The sequence below is a fragment of the Ixodes scapularis genome, unplaced genomic scaffold, assembly GCF_016920785.2.
Source record: "Ixodes scapularis isolate PalLabHiFi unplaced genomic scaffold, ASM1692078v2 PGA_scaffold2__306_contigs__length_199485367, whole genome shotgun sequence".
Classification (NCBI taxonomy): Eukaryota; Metazoa; Arthropoda; class Arachnida; order Ixodida; family Ixodidae; genus Ixodes; species Ixodes scapularis.
Genome location: NW_024609857.1, coordinates 76,864,489 through 76,884,493, shown reverse-complemented (window position 1 = coordinate 76,884,493; position 20,005 = coordinate 76,864,489).

Here is a 20,005-nt window from a genome sequence, read left to right as displayed (position 1 = left end):
CACAACAATCTACCGCTGGTCTGCATTGTATGGACCATTGTTCCATTCTAGGCAACGAGGCGGCAGACGCGTTAGCCTAAGACGCGACCCTCCGGGCGTTGCCTCTGGAGAGACGGCATGACGGGCCTCTTGGCGACCAAGAGGCCCGTCATGGGGGGGGGGGGGGGGGGGTTAGTTGGGCCTCGCGACCCAACTAACCCCCCCCCTCCCCCCCCCCCCCCCCATAGATATGTACACCCAGGTTACTGATGACTACCGCATGTCGCGCAGAAACGTATCCCCCTCCCCACAAATTCGTCACCCTTCAAGAAGCGACAGACTGAAGAAAACTCCAGACCTAGCTCTCCTTTCCTAACCTCCCCCACCGCCTCTTCCCAGACAGGTTCCGGTGCGAATGCCCGTGCTGTCGTTCCCCCAAACCCACCCTTTATTATTGCAGCTGGGCCTGCCCCACTCAGGTTGGAGTGGGGATTCCGACTCATACCTAGTCCATCTGAATCCACTTGGGCGGATGCTCTGCTCGCCTCACAGCCTGATCCGCAGCTCGCGCGGCTCGATCGAGCAGGCGGGTGACTCAAGGCTGAGGGGCTCGGGACTAGGGGACACGACCATGAGGCTCAATAACACACACCCCATCTAAATAAGGGTTGTCCATTCCATTCCATCTACTCTGAACGATTACATCACTGAAAGATTTTGACTCCTGTTAGTGCTTGAATAAATACATTTAAACAATCTTTTGTGTGCATACTATAAATGTACGAAACAAGCTAGCCAGTGATTTTGTTTCCACTTATTCATTTTCTGCTTGTGCCAATTTGTTAGATATTCTTTTTGGTGCTATATTGTTTTGACATCGTAGAGTTGTTGCTCTGTATAGTGTATTGTTTAGCTATTAATATATAAATGTTTGCAATAACGTTGCAAACCAAACCTACTTTATCAAATTAAACTTTTAAAAACAAAAGTTTTCTCCATGTGCAGATGAATATATTTTACAGAAAGCGAATGCGTAGAACAAATGGTGTATTCTTTGAGTAAAGAATGTTAATTTGTACTTGAACCATTCACTCCTGCTTTGGCACCAACGGACTGGCGGTACTAATAAATAAAAAAGTAATAAAAAAAATAATAACTCCACTGGGTTCTAAAAACATAGGTAGTCGTTCTTCCTCCTCTTCCGTGCACACTCTTTTAACTTTGTTTTGCTATTTCGCACTCACGCGTCGACGGTAGCGCCGCCTAGATAGCCTCAAGTCGGCAGGCGGAATTCTTCGAAGGATGGCTTACTTTACCGCATATATTTTCTTTGCGATACAATGCAAGCGGGAATGAAGAGAATAGATTAGCACGATATGAGTGTTATACATTTTTGCAGGTATAAAGAATTTCAGATTTCGCCGACTGCGTTCGAGCAAAAACTACGTTCGCAAACCTGAGCAATAATCAAAGCCGTAGCTTGCGCCAGAGGAGCTCAGAAAGCTTGAGCGAGCGGTCTTCTGTTTTCAGGACGCAGATAAGAAATCAAGATGTCGTAGATTATGTGTACATTGGGTAGCACACCACGATTCAAGTGGCCCGTCTGCAAAAAAAAAAAAAAAAAAGTTTTATCATTTTTAGCACGTTTACTCGTCCACTTACTCGCCAAGCACGCGCAGAGCGAATCGTTACGTTTAACGAAATTAGGTCAAGAGAATAACCAAAACATAAATCTGCCTCTTCTCGGAACGCGAAACTTTTATAGAACGTCAGAAATACATTAAAAAAGACATCTGCCAAAAAGCTTTACGCCCATAAGATAGAGAACTGATAGTCCTGGGGGGTTTGTATGCGATCTCGCGGAAACCCTTCAATACTTTTTTTTTCACCGTAAATCGGAGAGCAGTGAAGGGTTTCGATTACATAAAAACATACACTAATGGACTAGATGAATAAGACCACAGCGCATTCATTGTGCTCGGTAGGCTAAGCCGGTGATACCACGCGAATAAAGATGACCAACGCAAGGATCTTAGACTTTTGGCAATGCTTGATTGGCCCAATCAAATCGCTGCGTCAGCTGTGCTTTCATTTAGGGTGAAATTATCTATACCTTTTGCAATTCAGTAAAGGCATCAGGCGGAGTGTTTCCTGTTATTGAATACGGCGGCCTCTTTTAAGTTATTCGACGATTGAACCGCCGGATATTGATGGTCGGCAACCAGCTCGCGCACTGCGCCTCCGGTATCCCTGCGCTCCGGGCAGTAGGGTGCCCGTCATTCTAGGCCGCACGCCCCTTTCCGCCTTATCCCAATCAATCACTATTAACTGTTCTCGATGCCTATCAATGACCAACATGTAATGAAAGAACGTGAGCCGCTGGAAATGTGTAACAATGGTCACCTTTTTTCATTTTATACCTTTGTTCAGGGAAAAAGTAATGAAAATTAACGGATATTAACGTTGCTTTTGTGCTTTCAGAATCGGTTTCACGCACTGCTTCATGTTCGTAGCCAGGATCTTATTCATATTCCCTTTAACATTTGCATACTTTACCTAAGAAAAGCTGCTAGCGGATGAAATTGCGTAAATAAACGTGCAACAAAATTTCTTGCGTTAACAAGAATGTGCGTGGGCGTAGCGCTGGTGAAAAGAGGAGAACTGAAAAGGAATATTAACCACACAGTGAAATAAATTATAATGAATTCTAAAAAAACATTCTGTAACGTAGAAGGTTGTCTTGGCAAAACCCCAGATATTTGCGTATAAATTAAACCCTAACCTACTTTGTTGCTAAATCAATTTCGAAGCTCATACTCAGAAATTACTGCCTATATGGCTATTTTTCCACATTTCGTCACAAAAAAAGTTTCCGGAAGAATGGCGTATGAAGATAATTAGGACGAAACAGAATTAATATAATAAAAGGCTTCGAACACAGACCCCAATCAATCTCTCTCTAAGAAAGGGAATTTCTGGTTGCAAATATATTTATGATAGTTAATAGTGTGAAATGTATCAAAGGCAGATCAAGAAAATACATATTTATACAAAAAAAAAACATCTAAAGTGCTATGTGTTGCACTAAGCAATTTTACATTGCTACATAAATCACACAATTCCAAGATGGCTTTAGTACACATACCGGTTTGCTCAAATATGAGTATTGTAACGAAGAAGACAAGCCAGGGCTCCAGGAAAGAGGACGACGACCGCGCGCGTCTTTTGCAATATACAAGCTCGTTGAGTTCACACTACTTCTCTTGCCTTGCCATCTTCCTTCGCTTTGTTTGGTGGAAGCGCGGGCATTTGTCCATCACCTCGACATCAACACTGAAGCTGAGAACTCGAATTATCACATCGACAGCACCGAGGCAGTCCCCTGCTGTCAATACGAGTACCGTAATGATTTTAATGGCAACCCAAGCAGACAACGGAACCCAATCGGTAATAACCAACGTGAGCTTCATAGTTTCTCCGGAATGCGCGACGCTGACGTCAACGACTGGATCGATGCCTTCGATCGCGTCAGTCGTTACAATAGCTGGAACGATGCCACCTAGTTGACCACAGCCGTTTTCTTCTTGTCCCACATCGCCAAACCTATGGTTACATAGCCGTGAACAAGATTTTCAAAGCTGGAAAATGTTTGCTAACCACCTTAGGGAAGTGTTTGGAAGACCTGCAATGCGACAGATTGCAGCACACCGAAAACTTTCTTCACGAGCTGAACAGCCAACTGAATCATTAACATCCTTCATTAAAGACGTGCTGGATCTCTGCCGCCGAGTGGACTCCAACTCGCCGGAAAGCTAAAAGGTGCGTTATCTTTTGAAAAGAATTGCTGGGGGACGTTTCTCTAGTTATACTCGTGCACAATCCGACAACCATGAAGAAGATTGCATAAATATGCCAGCAGTTCCCCGAACTCAAAATCCAACGTTTGTCGGTCGCTGCCACAGTCCCACGTCTCCCAGAGGTGAGCAGCATATCCGCACCATCACTATACCCAGACACCGAAAGCACCAGTTTGCGCCAATTGATTCAGCAGATTTTTTCGGGAAGAGGTGTCTCGAGCTCTTCGCCCGACACCATCATCACATATATCAACAAGGTCTGCACCGCGGTCACTCGTCCAAAAATAGCTGGCTTCTGCCATCCCACGGCCGTCACAGATTCCATTGCCGGTGCAAACGATGCAGCCGGTCTATGCAAAAATAGCTGCACCGATATTTCCGACCAATCACCCTGCGTGCGGCGTGCTATAAGTCCGACCGTGTGGCTATTCTCAAGCAGACATGCAGTATGCTCGCTAACTGACCGGCCGCCGCCCTGCGAGCAATTATTGTGAAATACAGGGGCATTTTTACGGGTGTACCGCCGTCGTCAAGCCAACGAGTCGTCTGCAGGCTTCGGAAAAAAACTATTACTGAAATGTCTGCCCTTTACTACCAGACATCTGGGTACGGCTTACTGTCATCACCAGCGTCAAGTTCCCCCAGGTGTCCACCAAACCTATCACGTCCACAGTCGCCTTCACCACAGCGACAGCGATCGACATCGCCTATGGTACGACCAGAGCTCACTGCTCGAGCAGAGGGGAAACATGCAACCGCAGCTTCTGAGGCACCAGTTGTGACATCATCGCACCTTTCAATTCCTCGTACATCCCCATCGAAAATCGTAATAATTCACATGGATCGTCAAGCTTTAATTGATACAGGTGCTGCAATTTCCGTCATGGATTTGGATATTTGTCGTGGCCTCAAGAAAGTTGTCACAAGATTTCAAAGTGACCTCATAATTGCAGGATCCAAATTACTCGAACCCGTTGGGTTTTGCACCGCACGTATTTTCTTACAGGGTGCGTTGTGCGTAGCCCAGTTTGTCGTACTCTCATCATGCACGCACAACATTATTCTCGGCTGGGAGTTTCTTTCTGCTAGTGACGCAATTCTTTTCTTTTTGCAGGAGCGCACAGCTTTCTCTTCACGAACTACCTGGGCGCGTAGATGTATTTTTCCAGGACAACAAATTCCACTCACTGAAATAAATTTTAATCACACCCCATAGTTTATCTTCAGTCCCCAGTACGTGCTGTTCGCTATCACCAAGAAAATATTTCATCGGTCCCACAGTTAACTTATTGACCAAAAAAGGTCTGCTGGTCCTCCATGGAATCACTGATATCGAATTATTGTAAACGTGTATCTTTCTAATTAACGTTACGTTTGAGCCAGTACTGATCCTGGGTCAGACCGTTCAGGCCACCGTCACATTAGCGACCGACATTAATACAGTTACCCTCGACGACGCGTTCACTTCCCAAGCCAACGCAGTCTCAACGAATTATAACAAAGAAAATTAGGGTCCAGGAGAGTCTCAAACGCCATCGATATGAATCTTACCCAACATCAAAAGCAAAAAAAATGGTAACTATCCTAACCTTGCACAAAAAATAATTTGGCTAACAGAAACACATTTGGAAGCCGTTTCAATTGGTCAACATTCCATCGAGACGCAAATGCCAATTGCATCTCGATAAAAGTTTCAATTGTGTGTTTCAATTGATCAAATTTGTCAAAGACCCTAGAGGGTCTCAATAAAAGAAGGACAACTCATAGAACAACAAGTAGCAGAAATGTTACAACGAGGAGTAATCAGAAAGCTTTCTGGTCCTTAGTCCTCTATTGTGGTTCTAATAAAGAAAAAAGATGGCAGTATTCGTTGTTGTGTAGGTTACCCACGTCTTAACAAGATGACCCCTAAAGATGAATATCTAATGCCACGCATTCACAATGCCATCCGTTTTTCCGAGGCCGCGGAATTTTATTCCTTCTTGGATTTACTATCCGCATTTCGGCAAGTCCCAATGAAAGAAACCGATAAATTTAAAACTTCCTTTTTTACAGCAGATGGTATGTAGGAATTTAATGTGTTGCCATTTGAACTTTGTAATGCTCCGGCCACGTTTGAGGTCTGAAGTGGCAAATCTGCATTTGCTATCTAGACGATATTGACATTTTTGCAACAACGTTTCAAACACATCTCGAACGTGTCAACACTGCTCTATCGTGCATTGCAAAAGCCAATTTGAAACAGCACACCAAAAAGTGCCATTTGACAACAAAAGCAATTTGAGCCCTCGGAAATGTGTTATCAAAGAAGGGCGTCCGCCCCGATCCTGACAAGATTCGAGCAATCGCCGAATGTCCCGTCCCAACTAGATTTAAATAATTTTGCAGCTTTTTGGGTCTTTGCTCCTATTTTCGGCGATTTGTCCAAGGATTCGCAAACAATCGCCGACCTCTTTCACGCCTTACACGATAAAAACAAACCCTTTCATTGGTCCTCAGAACGCCAGTCTGCCTTCAATCAACTAACTGCTCGCCTGACAGGTGATCCAAGCTTACGTAACTTTGACCCCTCAATCCCTACAGAGACCTACATAGATGCCAGCGGCCTATGTACTAGGCGCAGTCCTAACACAGCGGAAAAAATCCCAACACCAGAGACTTAAGGCATACGCCAGTCGCACCCTGTCAAGTGTGAAGGTAATTACTCCACGACTAAAAATGAATGCTTGGCTATTATCTGGGCTATTCCGAAGTTTTGATCCTATCATTACGGACGCCAGTTTAGTGTCGTCACAGACCCCCACGCTCTCTGTTGGCTAACGTCGTTGAGATATGTCTCTAATAGTTTGGGACGTTGGGCTCTTCGCCTCCAAGAGTACAACTTCTACGTCAATTTATATATCCCGACGCAAGCATCAGGACGCCGACGACCTCTCACGTTGCCCGTTGCCAACCATTGCCTCTGACGGAGACGACGATCCAATTACCCTCACCGCTCTCTCCCTGGATGCTGTGGCTCGAATCCAGCTCCAAGATCCCTACACCCACGCCCTAATGCAGCATATTACAGGCCTTCCTATTTCCAACAACCGGAAGTTCTGCAAACAAGGACGGCATTTTTCTGTCTGATGTGGCCTCTTTTTCCGTCGTAACTATTCAGCAGATGGTCAGTGATGGTTTTTAGTAGCACCACGACAGCTTTGCTTTCAGCTGCTATAGTGCCTACATAACAACCCAACATCGGAACATCTGGGTGTCTCAATGACTTATAATCGTCTGCGTGGCCGATATTACTGACCCGGCATGTGTCGCTGTATACAAAAATATGACACCTCCTGCTTACGAGCAAACAAAAAACATCGCTACAATCTCCGCCGGGCTTGCTCCAACTCATACATTGTCCCGACAACCCATTCGAACGAGTCGTAAAAGATCTGTACGGCCCCCTACTAAAATCATCCCAGGGAAACCGTTGGGTGACCGTCGCCATTGATCATCTGACCCGCTTCGCGGAAACTGCTACCCTGCCGCCGCAGATTCTCGTGAAGTTTGATGCTTTCTCTTAAAGAGTAACTGCAAAGAAAGAAAAGTTTTTTTTTTTTTTTTTAACAGCCTAATTGGGACAAGCATGTCAAAAAACAATTTTTCCGTGAGAAAAAAAAAATGAAAGCCGTTTACAACTCCCTGTAACACCGAATTGGAGCGCAGCTCTTGAGGAGAAGGAGGGAAGTGTACTCAGGGTTACCTGTTCTCGGGGCGGGGGGGGGGGGGGGGGGGGGGGTCATGTGACCTTGGGGGGTCACGTGACCCCCCAGAAAAAATTTTCCGCTAGAATTAGCGGGGAATTTTTTCCGCTAAATCTAGCGGGGAAAATTTTTACGCTAGATTTAGCGGAGAAATATTTCCGCTAAATCTAGCGGGGAAATTTTTCCGCTAGATTTAGCGGGAAAATTTTTCCGCTGGATTTAGCGGGGAATTTTTTTCTGCTAGATTTAGCTGGAAAATTTTTCCGCTAGATTTAGTGGGGAAATTTACCCATAATGCACCGCGCGGTTACGCCGACGGCGACGGCGACGGCGACGGCGACGGCGACGCCGTTCAAGCCGGACACGGGCCCCTAAGAGCTGCGCTCTAAAACATTTTTTATAGCAATATTTATTGCGTGAGACTGATTTCAGTTTGCGGCTATTACGCCCGTTTTAAATCGCGCGCCACGAAGTTGGGATTCCGTGACGTTGAATCCCAATCGGCAGCTATACTTCTCATTGGCTAAGAGTTTGATTGACAGATTAGATCTTTGTTGTTAAACCTTTGTTATATGTTGCAATTTCCTTTTGAGCGGCATATTTTTACGTTTAAAGAATAATCCACGTGATGAGAGTTATTATTCTTTACAAAAGGTTTACAAGACGGGCACTTCCGTTTGGATTCGTACCATAACAAGCAAAAACTCCGCCATTCTTTTATGGCCGCTGAAGTCTCCGCTACCGCCTGTCTCGCCTACCTCGACTAATCGTTTCGCCGAAGTGATCAGTGTTTAGTGCTGACCCAGGTGCTTGAGTGAGACTTCTTGAAGTGAAGTAGTGTGTGTTTAGCAGCTGTCGCAGGTGTTAGTGATAGGAAGCGATGCGGGGTTTTGGCCTTCATAGAGCGGTTCTTTCGTTTTCCTCTTTGCGTGCTTAGTGTGTTTTGTTTTTATGTTGTTTTTGCGTTTGCGCGTGCAAATGCTGACTTTTCGGAGATGTCAGATGAGTGATCCCGACAGCAATCCTTCCAGCAGCCATGCCGCTCCGAAAGGAATACTATTTGGCTGGAGGCAATCGAGCGTTCGCGTAGCGACACACCTGTCCCGTTACGTTCTTGTCATATCGCTCCGGAGGCCGTCGAGATTCGCACCGGGTGTCCCGGGTGCATCGAACGTCCGCGACCACACACAGCTGTTACGTAAAAAGCCTGGCACAGCCAGGTGATTACGTAATAGCTGTCCGCAGAAGCCCTCGGACGTTCGAAGTCTGCGTTAGCCGGCAAATTTTATTTCTCGACTTTTGAACCATCTTACGTGAATTGTTTGAATAAGTATGTACTGTTATCGTAAATAATGGCTTGTGATTGCGACTTTGTAGATTATCATATTCGTATTTCTGGAGAGACGTAAACGACGGGCATAACAAAATCGGTTGCATATTCCGCATACCTTGCAAAAGTACTTCCCCAGTCACCTTGCGAAAAGCGCGAAACAAGGAGTGCGCACCGTCCCGACCTCCCAGTCTTTTACCTGCTTTAGAGCAGTTTGTACCTGCTAGTAGGTATGTCTACTGAAACTTGAAGCTAGGTGCAGTGCCAGAGAGGCAAAGAGACAACGTTCGGAAAGCTTGCTCGCCCTCCCCAATTTCTGAACTTTCAAGTGATTGTACCGTAATAGATGCACAACGCCCCTTCCAAAAATAAAAAAAAGCACTATGTTCACTACGTAAAAAATGGTCTCAGTTCATGCATCATTGGGCAGGCAGGAAATCTAGCCCAAATTTATTCACACCGCATGATGAGCACAACACGTCGCTGTGCAAACGCAGTCCAACCCGAAGCATAAAAACGGAAGATTTAGGACAACAATTCGAAGTTCATTGTTCAATTAAAACGACGTAATTTTGTTGAAAACGCCCGCAGCTTTTTACTCACGGTATGCGTCGAGAAGTTTCCACATTTTGAAAGGGAACGAAGGGAGATTTACTTTTAAAAACGCTCGCCGCGTCCTCCTGGACAAGTTTGACTGGATCAGCTGACGACGACGGGGCTGAACCCGTTTAACCTCAACAGCCAATTTGCGCTCCGTGTTGGGTGTCTACTTCCAAGCACTGCACCACACACACCACGAACGTTTCAGTTCTTTGTCGCATCACCGTGTTGCACCAAACAGAACCGAGATCGCCGAAGCCAACGCAACGCTGTCGTGAACGTTGGGTTGTGGTTGCACACTCGTGAATCCTGTGACTCCCTTCGCTTTCAAAGCACATACGACGATTACGAATGATACTTTGCGCCTTCGGGGAACATCACAGGGGCACTTCTCCGGTCACGTCTTCGCTATGTGTTCGCAAACCTCGGGTTCAGCTTCTCGTGTACCGTCAAACCAAAACACCGGCGCCATGTTTAGCGTGCGTTGTGGACAGATCTTACCGGAAGTAGAGACGCTGCGTCGTTCAACTCAGTAGCCAAGTCAACAAAAAAGAGCAAATCCAAGAGTGAGGGGTGGGGCGTACTTCTCCTCCGCGGCGGTCGAAAAAGAGGGAGTTTCAAATCTGGAGATGTTCAGACTCCTACTAAATTACGTCCTGTGACGTAAATATTGCTAAAAAAAATTATTTTTTCGCGGAATATTTGTTTTGTGACATGCTTGTCCCAATTAGGCTGTTTAAAATTATTTTTTTTTCTTTGCAGTTACCCTTTAAACAATAATGCACTGCGGCACGGCTCGACTCGAGAATTACTCAGTGATCGAGAAACAGTTTTAGAGCGCAGCCCTTAGGCACCCGTTTCCGGCTTGAGCGGCGTCGCCGTCGGCGTAACCGCGCGGTGCATTGTGAGACGTTGAGTTATGAGACGTTTCGGTGTAACCGCGCGTTGCATTATGGGAAACGCGCAGTCACGAGTGAGACCCGCGCATTGCATTATGGGATGTTTCTCATAATGACGCCACACGTGACGTCACGAGTGACGTCACGAGGGTACACCGCGTTGCATTACGAGAAACGCGCGTTGCATTTTGGGAAAGGAGAAGGGGAGGAGAAGGAAGTAGGATGAGGAGGAGGGGAGGAGGATGGAGGAGGATGGAGGTGGAGGAAGAAGGAGCGAGGAAGAGGGAGGAGGGAGGATGAGGAGGGTAGGAGGAGGAGGGGAGGAGGAGAGGAGGAGGGAAGAGGAGGAGGGGGAAGAGGATTGAGGAGCGAGGAAGAGGGAGGATGAAAAGAGTAGGAAGAGGAAGGAAGAGGAGGTGGGGAGGAGGTGATGAAGAGGAAGGAGGAGAGGAGGAGGAGGAGGAGGGAAAACGCCAGCTACCCGTTATGCAGGCAAGTGATATCACTATTCACAAATCATAGAAAGGCAGGTATGAAAACGTGGTGTACTCATCATCCAAGTGCCCATCTACAGAGGTACGGATCTGTGCTGTGCCCATCGATCTCTGGGGCACGTCAGACGAAGTTGGTAAATTGTGTGCCACCAAAGTCGACAACGGCTTGGTCGTGGTAGCTCTGTACCTCTCACCTATGGTACTCACTAAATTTTCGTTGAAGACAAAGAATTTCATACCAGTCAAGCAGGAAAACATCCCACTGGCCCCGAGGCCTCGTGCACGCGTTGTTCTGCTGTGCCATCTCGGGAGAGCACGCTAGGACAAATGCTGAGGAAATCAAAAACGCCGAGCAGTCTTCGACAGAGCCTAAGGCAAGTAGGATGACATCGAGAGTATCACGTGCTTCGTCTAAGTGTTGACTCTAACGCTGTCTCGTTCTCCCGCCTTGGTTTGCTGTCTTGTTTGCTGATACCGGCAGAACATAGAGTGGAGCTTCCAGATGTGAGAAGTATATTTCCTTTTTCCGAACAAGCGGTGAGCGAGAATACATCAATATATATATATATAGAGAGAGAGAGAGAAAGAGAGAGAGACAGATATAAAGAAATTATAGCGTAGGATGCCGAAGACTAGAAAGTAATGAAGTCGCACTTCGAAACGTTGTTGGAGTTTTAAAGCATTTAGTGAGTCGACGTTTCGGCCTGAGACAGGCCTTCTTCAAGACTGGTTGCAAGAATCGGTTACAGAGTTGTTTTCGGTTTCCCCACCCGGGTCGCGTCACCTGTCAGATCAGGAGTAAAAATGCCCAAGTGAAAAAGCGCAAGTAAAAAACGCTGCTGTACTCCCTCTTACTCCACGCCCGGCCGCAGCAGACGCCGCCAGCCATCGGAGCCAACCCAAGGCCGCGTCAGATTTCGTGACCCCAGGAACGTCACGTACGGAAGGCGCAGTAACGTTCACAGAGTTGAATCGGCCCAGATGGCCAGCAACGCAGAAGGGCGCAAAGCCAAACAGAGTACAGTAAAAAAAAAAAAGAGGAATGAAATAAGCGCACAAAGTAAATCAATGCCAAAACGCATAGAAAAAACCCCAGCAGAGAAACAACAAAAGTGAAATAAGCGCACACAGTAAATCAACGCGAACGCGCGTAGACAGATCCCCTGCATTACAAAAATGACTGAAAAAAGCGCACACAGTAAATCAAGCAAACGCTCGGTCAAAGCACATAAACAAATCCCCTGCAACAAAAAGAAAAAAACAAATCGTAAATATAACAGTGTTGACCACAGTCCCAGAACATTCAACAATGAGCAACGGGTGGAAGATGCCTGTTGAAGGTCATGACCCGTTGACTCATCGACAGGTTATACAGAAAGGTACGCGGAAAAAATTCAAGGGTCGAACTAATGGGATGGAATTAGCTAGTCATTTACCAGATAAGCATGTCGTGGCTGCTCTCTCGCGTCAAGTGCTTGAGTTGAATAGCTTTGAATTCAATGTAAGTTTCTTCCTCCAAACCAGCGGCGCTACAATGGGAACGAAGATGTCACCTAACTACGCTAATATATTTATGGTTAGCTCATCAGACGTAAAACTACCCACTCGGGATCCACCGAGAAGAGTGTGCGAACGAGAAACGCAGAATTGTATTTCCGAATCCACTAACATAGTTAACTTATCAAACATAGAACTGTCCACCCACGAGTCGTCGCTCCCTCTCACGGGGACTCAACTTCTGCCCCACAACAGGCCGGTATGATGAAGGGAAAAGACAAGCTCCGAAAGACTAGGACAAGGTAAGATAACCATAGTTTTGTTTAACCCGAGACTGGGGTATTTCGGAAAAGGGACGAGAAGAAAAGAGGCCACAAGGAGGCGACTTCTCAAACACAGCTAAGGATTTTATTCCATCGTATCCACTTTTATACACACCACGTCAGGTGCTTGATTTTATTCCATACGATGGAATAAAATCCTTAGCTGTGTTCGAGACGTCGCCTCCTTGTGGCCTCTTTTCTTCTCGTCCCTTTTCCGAAATACCCCAGTCTCGGGTTAAACAAAACTATGGTTAACTTCCACCAGCTCGCCTGCACCCTTACAATTTTTAACAAGGTAAGAAAACGACGACACAAGGCACGAGGGGAAAAGACAGCGACTTGTGTCGTCGTTTTCTTACCTTGTCCTAGTCTTTCGGCGCTTGCCTTTTCCCATTATGAACTAACTGGCCCAACTCACCATTTTGTTGCGGTATGACGAATTTTCTTTGCTTCAAGACCTAGATAATTTTGCCCGCAACCTTCGACTTCAGGAGTTCTTTTCCGACAGGCCCCGCGAAGGCGCGTCTGCTCTTCCATCCACATCGACTGGTTGGACTCCCAAAACTGGCAGAGACAAGCATTTAGACATTGTTTTAATGCTGTTCAGAAAGGCATCGTAGCGGCATTTAGAAAACAGTAGCCCAATTACTACAATCTTTCCGCTCCAGAGCGGAGGGCACTCAGGTCCCTTAGCGAGAGAGACGACATCGTGATAAAACCTGCCGACAAGGGGGGCGCCATAGTCATTCTTAACACCAGCGATTACTTACAGGAAGGCAATAGACAACTTAACGATGCCAAATTCTGTTGTCATCTCAAAAATGATCAGACCAGGCAACATGCCGACACCATACGGGGGCAGCTGGGCTAGCTAGTAGAATAGGGCGAAAATTACCGAAAATACGGCAAAGGCATTAACTGCTAAAAACGCCGTGCCAGGTAGATTTTACATGCTACCAGAAATTCATAAAGAAGGGAACCCAGGCCGTCCCTTTATATCTGGATCAGGAACCCTCACCGAACCAATATCTACCTATATTTATAACTTGATTAGGAACATTCCACCCGGCATCCCATTGTACATTCAGGACACGGACCACTTCCTTAGAGAAATTTAAAAAAATTAATATCCCTAGAGATGCTTTTCTTGTTATGATGGACGTGTCGTTTTTATATACAAACATCCCCCACTATGATGGCATAGAGGCCCTTGTGAATGCGCACGACACTCACAGGGGTAACGATTTGCCAGATAAGCATGTCGTGGCTACTCTCTCGCGTCTGGTGCTTGAGTTAAATAGCTTTGAATTCAATGGAAGTTTCTTCCTCCAAACCAGCGGCACTGCAATGCGAACGAAGGTGGCACCTAACTACGCTAATATATTTATGGGAAATTTAGAATCCAACATTTTTCATCGCGTTCCCTCAAACCACTTTTCTATAAAAGGTACATTGGCGATATATTTCTTATCTGGTCGCATTCGGAGGAGGAGCTTCTTGAATTCATTAGAGCTTTTAATTTTGCGCACCCCTCCATTTGTTTTACACATAGTTACTCAAAATCTGAAATTACCTTTCTAGACGCAAGAGTGCTAATTAATGACTCTAAATTGGCCACTCAACTGTACCGAAAACCAACGGATCGTCAGAAATACTTGCACTACGACAGCTGCCACCCACGGCACTGCAAAAATAGCATATGTTATAGTCAGGCTCACAGGTTTAAACGTATATGTTCAAGCAACGACGATTTTAAAACAAACACCGATCAATTACGGCAAGTCATGAAAGAACAGAAGTACCCGGAAAAGATCACAGACGATGCGACCAATAAGGCACAGGTCCTTGATCGTCGCCCTTTGTTGAGTGAACGGAGCCCTCAGACAGAGGAGCGTCGGGCGAACCTCGTACTAACTTTCAACAATAAGTCTCCGAATGTCGCACCCATATTAAGATAACATTTTAACATTTTACAGCAAAGTGAACGCCTCGCGAGAATTATTCCTTCCGTTCCCCGAGTAGTCTACAGACGCTCACGCAATCTTAGGGACGCCATAGTTAGGTCAAAGACAACTTACACTGAAAGCACTGGCAGTCGCCCTTGTGGAAAAACAGATTGCGAGGTGTGTTAACACGTGACACCTAAAACCACGGTAGAGAGTACGAATTCCAGTTTCACCTACATAATCCACGGAAACTTAAACTGCGGCACAAGTAATGTGATATACCTCCTGACATGTGGCACCTGCGGTACGTGGGCCAAACAAGCACACCTTTCCGATTGAGGTTTAACAATCACAGGGCGCATGTAAATTCATTTCCCAAACTCCCCCTTTCAAAACATATGGCTTTACCCACACACACGTTTGACAAATTGGACGTTACATTTTTACAATCCAATTTCAAAAGCAACCGTGATCGCGAGCAGAGAGAATCTATCTTATTTACAAATTTAATTCAATCTGGGCCGGTATTAATGAAGATCCAGGTATAATGTCATGTATGCATGCAATCTATCTTGATCGCCCTGTAGCGGAGTGACTGTAGCTAATTCAATCCCATTAGTTCGACCCGTGAATTCTTCCGTGTACCTTTCTGTATAACCTGTCGATGAGTCAACGGGTGATGACCTTCAACAGGCATCTTCCACCTGTTGCTCATTGTTGAATGTTCCGGCACTGTGGTTAACACTGTTATATTTACGATTTCTGTTTCTTTTTGTTGCAGGGGATTTGTTTATGCGCTTTGGCCGAGCGTTTGCTTGATTTACTGTGTGCGCTTTTTTCAGTCATTTTTTAATGCAGGGGATCTGTCTATGCGCGTTCGCGTTGATTTACTGTGTGCGCTTATTTCACTTTTGTTGTTTCTCTGCTGGGGTTTTTTCTATGCGTTTTGGCATTGATTTACTTTGTGCGCTTATTTCATTCCTCTTTTTTTTTTTACTGTACTCTGTCTGGCTTTGCGCCCTTCTGCGTTGCTGGCCATCTGGGCCGATTCAACTCTGTGAACGTTACTGCGCCTTCCGTACGTGACGTTCCTGGGGTCACGAAATCTGACGCGGCCTTGGGTTGGCTCCGATGGCTGGCGGCGTCTGCTGCGGCCGGGCGTGGAGTAAGAGGAAGTACAGCAGCGTTTTTTACTTGGGCTTTTTTACTTGGGCATTTTTACACGTGATCTGACAGGTGACACGACCCGGGTGTGGAAACCGAAAACAACTCTGTAACCGATTCTGGCAACCAGCCTTGAGGAAGGCCTGTCTCAGGCCGAAACGACAACTCACTAAATGCTTTAAAACTCTAACATCTCAAAGTGCGACTTCATTACTTTATATATATATATACATATATATATATATATATATATATATATATATATATATATCAGATTCTGAGATCACTTAGCACAGTATATCGCAAAATCGAGATACCTCAAAAGAGAAGGAGGAGGATGGAGAAAGGAAGGGAGGAGAAGGAACCAGGGAAGAGGGGAGGAGCACGGGAGGAGGAGAGGAGGAGGAGGGGTTGAGGAGAGGGTACGGAGGAGGAGAAGCGGCATTTGATTCCCTCCATACCCTCCCCTCCTCCTCCTCAAGAGCTGCGCTCTAATTCGGCATTACAGGGAGTTGTAAATGTAGTTCATATTTTTTTTTTCTTTCACAAGTCGTCGAAGACATTCTGAGATAGTGTAATGTTATTCATCTTTGCACGTCTTCTAACCATCTCCAAAGAAATGGGCTCACGGAACGCCTTAATAGTACACTTTCGGAAATGCTTCAGATGTATGTCTCTCAGGACCAAGACAACTGAGACCAAATTCTTTCCTACATTACCTTCGTCGATAACACCGCTCCTCAAGCAACGACAAGCTTCTCACCTTTCAAGCTCACGTATAACAGCGATGAATCATGCACGCTCGAAACTATCTTACCCTATCGAGCAGATATTACCGAGCACATAACATTTGATGAAGCAATCAGCCAAGCTGAAAAATGTCGTCAATTAGCCCGTTGTCGTACAGCTGAACACCGGAATGACGAAAATAATCGTTGCGATGACCGTCATTGCTCTGTCACCTTTAGCGACGGGGATTTAGTGTGGATCTGGAAGATTTAATGTGGATGTGGATGCCCAACAAGAAGCCTGGACTATCTCTTCAGAAGCACCATGTCCCCTACACAGTGCTGACAGCAACATCGGTGGTCAACTGTCGCGTAAACCCCGTTCCTCTCCCCTCCGATCACCACCGTCGCCTTCAAGAGATCGTTCATATGTCACGAATGAAACCATATGTGACGCCCAACCTCACCTCCTCCGCTTGAACCACTGCTGCAAGGATAGCAGCTCCTACCGGGGAAAAGTATCGGAGAGGACAATTCTGGGCGCCAGAAAAGAGGATGATAAGCGCACGTGTCTTTTGTGATATGCAGGCCCCTTGAGTTCACACTAGTTTTCTTGCCTTGCTTTCTTCCTTCGCTTCAATATATACATATAGGGTGCGCATAAACAAACAGATATCTTGTAAGTTATTCCAGAGCCAACTTGACAAGCTAAGTCGGCGCATTTGGTGGGGCTTCAGTACCCATAGAATACAAGCCACCTTTGTAGAATCAGTAAAACCTATGTCACGCAAGAAGAAAACCATCGTCTTACCAGAAACGAAAATACCACTACCAGCAAAACACCAGCGCCAACAGTTTCGGTAATCTTGCTATAGCTTGGTCGCATGTTCGTTTCGTTTGCCGCTCAGAAAAACTTCTCTCAAAATATTCCGGACCATACCACGTCACTCGCCAGACGCCTGAGGTTAACTACGAAGTGGAACTGTGACGCCTATTTTAGATAGCCGTTCATGGAACAAGGATTTTGTACATGCGTCTCGAATGAAACTGTTTCACCAAGCATTCTGACAACGTCGACCATCTCTAATTCCTATAATCCCACTTTCCACTAAAAGGGGAATTGTTAAGGTTGCACTGCAATCGCGTGTTTTCCTGTTGTAGAGAACGACGAGGCAGTTGCTGGAAAAAAAAGCTGAAGTGGGTCGTAAATTAAATACCCAACTAACTAGACGTTGTTGCCAAACCTCCTTAGTAAATTCATAGCGTATTAATACCACTTTCTTTACGGAGACCACAAATTTCATGTGGCATGCGGTTTTAAAACTGTTTGTCATCTTACAAAGACTCCATGAATGGCCTCATAAGTAGTAAAATATTACCTGTGTTCTTATTAAATTTTAATGCGGAAGCATTAACTCTCCTATGGAGCAAAGCTGGCGTTGTCTGTGGCAACAAAAAACAGCACCTAAATTGGCTGAGCGAAACGGCACCTCAATTCCCATTGGCTCAGCGAAACGGAAGCTAAAGTCCCATTGGGCAAAAGCAGAGCAACGCAGATGCTTCGTCAGGAAAGCCGGCAGGGCGCTCAAGGTCAAAGCGGACACGCCTCAGAAATAAAACACAAAGAATAGCACAGCAACGCAGAGGCATCCTCATGGAAGCCTTGGAGTTGGCGCGGGCGCCGCGCCTGCGAACAGGGTGATGGCACCGCCAAAGCGCCGTGCGAAAAAGGAAGACGTGGCGCGCTGCTTGTAGGAATGCGCTGCGTGTAGGAAGTGTTTCGAATTCCTACACGTAGGCAATCTTAAGTGTTTTCGTTGACTTTCTGCATATTCACTGTCATCCAGCGTTAGTGAAATCCGCCTCTAGTTGGATATCTAATCAATTACATGTTTCAGGAGGGTTCATTAAAAAGTTTGAAATACGTCTTTGCTCCGTTGCGGAAGTTACGTTGATAAATCTGGGCAAATCGTCAATGGACCGCGGGATATTTTATGTCCATGTTAAAAATGTTTTGACTAATGTAAAACTAGAGCACACGTTAGGGGAAGATATATATCGTCGATTATGGTACAAAGTCATGCCCTGAAGTTGTCTTATGAAGGGACACAAATAAGAACACTAGTAAGAAGCTTAAACGATATCTAAAACAATATACTGCTTCACATTGTAATTTCGGCAGAATAAATCAAACACTTTGTAAACGAATATTGCATATAGCGCGAAATGTGCGAAGTTAGACGAGAGCTTTGGTCTAGAAGGAGGTTCCCGAAACCTCAGTCGCGTCCCAAATAGAGCTCGAGGAGGTATTTCGACCTTCCTGTGGCTAGCCGTAGTCGTTCTAATGATCCCCGGCCCGCTCCAAGAAAGCCCGCTGCTACCGGCGCAAAAATAAGCACGCGTGAAAAAACGGCGCCGCAACGCGCACCAACCGTGAAAACGAAGCTACCAAAAGAAAACGAAAAACAACTGCCAGCGTAATGAGTGTCCCTTCATTAGGTAATTCATTAAACATTGTCATCACCAGCGTCACATTTTTAGTGCCCTGTATTATATCTAGGTCATTAAGTATGTTAAAATTCCCTTGCGTTCCCATGTACATAGTGAGTATTTCCTGGGCCATATTTATTGACTATTGTCAGCACTAGTTCGATTATTCTCCTCAGTCTTCTGCTCTTGGCTAACTTCCCAAAGTTTCTATGCGCTTTGTTTCATGCCTGGTGAGTGAGTCCCAATTACAGTAAAACTTTATAATTTGCTAAATAATAATTTCAGAAAAAATATTTATTCAAACACCTAAGATTATTTTCCTAATTTTATTATTCCCTTTAGCGTTGTATTTGGAGGATTATTTCGGATTAGTTATTTGGTTTTTCTCGTTTATATTGACACGTATGATGAGGTGACAAAACAAAAAAATGCTAAGGTAAGTGAAGTGTTTATGGGGCGAACTTGTGCCCAAACTCAAAAGCGAAACAGAGGAGAACCACATGGCGTCGCTGGCGTCGAGGACGGCGTAACAGCAGGATCGAACGCTGGGGCGAGACTGGGCGGAGCACTTTTTGTACACGCGTGGTTTCCTAGAACATTCGGCCTAGAATGTTCGGCGTGTAGAACATTCGTAACTCCATGAGACGAGAACGTTTCGAACGTGCGAGAAGGACATGTAAAATAATAAATAAAAAACATTCCGATAACTGGAATCGAACCCAGATCTCCCGCGCGAAAGTCCAGCGCAATAACCACTCGGCCACGCAAGCTTTTTTTTTAAATTTATTTATTGCCAGGTTACAAATGAAACACATATTTATAAAAACAAGTTGCCCCGAAAGCTGCAACCTTCAGAAATTACTTAACATGAAGAACGGGTTAAAAGCCTACCAGCCAGGCTTGGCTGAAGATCGCTGCGATGGTTTATTTAAAAAGTTTTGAGCGTGGCCAA